Source organism: Trichechus manatus, unplaced genomic scaffold (assembly GCF_000243295.1).
Source record: "Trichechus manatus latirostris isolate Lorelei unplaced genomic scaffold, TriManLat1.0 scaffold00035, whole genome shotgun sequence".
NCBI classification, from domain to species: Eukaryota; Metazoa; Chordata; class Mammalia; order Sirenia; family Trichechidae; genus Trichechus; species Trichechus manatus.
The window spans coordinates 1271783-1273795 of NW_004443971.1; positions in this window are offsets into that span (position 1 = coordinate 1271783).

Consider the following 2013-nt stretch of genomic DNA (forward strand, 5'->3'; position numbering starts at 1 on the left):
TCTGCTATTGAATCCATCCAGTGAATTTTTTTAAATGTATTTTTCAGCTCTAGAATTTTCATATCATTCTTTTTTTATAGTTTCTATATCTCTGCCGAGAACATCTATACTTCTATTAATTTAAAGTGTCTTATTTTTGCTCATGAATCAGTATTTGTCTGACAATTTCAGGATCTCAATTATGTTGGATTGTCATCTGTTGATTATCATTTTCCTTGGGATTTGTTCACGTTTTCATGTGAAGTAATTTTATATTTTATCTTGGATTTTTTTAGTATTATATTGTGAAACTCTGGGTGCTGTTGAAGTTTCCTGGAGAAGCTTTCATTGTTGGTGTTTCTTTCAGTAGGCCATCAATTAGGCTCGGATCATAAGTCCTGTTGCACCTTCTGTTGGTAGTGGTTTCAATGTCAGTTCTGGATTCAAAGCTTTGGCTACTTTGCTTTAAATCTACCCCACTCATGTGATACTCACTTGTTAGTGGAGGATGTAAGTAGTTCATTTTATACTTTAGTTCAATTACAAAGGTCTTGCTATGCTGCTTTAGGTCTGTCTTACACATGCACAGCTAAGGGACTAGTCCTACAGATGTGTGGATTCATACACCAAGGAAAAACAAATATCCATCTCAAAGTATCTCCTCACCAAGAATCCTCATATACTCTTTAACTTGCAGGGGCTCCTTTTCATCAACCTCTGACCACAGAGACGGAGTTTCTCTGGGAGTATTACCTGCCTGCATTCTGCTCTGCTACAACTTCATTACTGGGTCCTGGACTTGGAGCAATGTGGTAAAAGAAAAGTGGGGGGGGAAATTATGCAAATTTCTTTCACACTCATCAGATGACAGAAATTCTTTCCATCATCTTTGTCCAGAAAAATGGGGTTTCTCTCGGAATTTAGCATGTTCCACTACCACAGCTCTGCCACTGAGGCTACCCTAGTACAGGGCAGGAAGACCAAAAAAGAGGGCAAAAAAAGCAAAGCCATCCCCCATACACAACCTCCAGCTTGCAGAGGCCACTTTTCACAGCTCCCTGGCCATAATGCCTTCTTTTCTCTTGGAATTTTTTCTGCCTTTATCATGGCAAATGTAGCACTACATCTGGGGTCTGTTCTCAGGTAAAAATCATGAGATAAAAGAGAGAAAAAGTCCAAGAAGGTGACCTCTTAAGGGTTGCTTCTTGAAGTTATGATTCTCCTCTTCAAAACACTACCTTTTCATTATTTTTGTTTTACTTGTCCTCAGATAGTTTTTTTTAATTCTTTCCCCTTCCCCTATCTTATTGTACTTTAAGTGAAAGTTTACAATTCAAGTTAGTCTCTTACACAAATACTTATACATGTTATATGACCTTAATTGTTCTCCCTATACTGTGACAGCACACTCCTTTCCACTCCTGATTTCCGGTGTCCATTCAACCAGCTCCTGACCCTCTCTGCCTTCTCATCCAACCTCTGGACAGGAGCTGCCCATTTAGTCTCATGTGTCTACTTGAGCTAATAAGCACACTCTTCCCCAGTATCATTTTATGTCCCATATTCCATTCTAATCTTCGTCTGAAGTGTTGGCCTCAAACATGGTTTTAGTGCTGGGTTGACAGAGAATCCAGGGGCCATGCCTTCTGGGGCTTCTCCAGTCTCAGTCGGACCATTAAGACTGGTCTTCTTACTAGAATTTCAGTTCTGCACCCCACTTTTCTCCTGCTGCATCGGGGACTCTCTGTTGTATACCCTGTCAAGGTGGTCTTTGGTGGTAGCCAGGCACCATCTAGTTCTTCATGTCTCAGGCTGATGAAGTCTCTGGTTTTTGTGGCCCTGTCTCTTAGGCTAATACTTTCCTTGTGTCTTTGGTGTTCTTCATTCTCCTTTACTCCAGGTGGGTTGGGACCAACTGATACATCTTAGATGGCCACTCACTAGCTTTTAAGACCCCAGATGCCACTCACCAAAGTAGGATGCAGAACATTTTCTTAATAAACTTTGTTATGCCAATTGACCTAGATGTCCCTT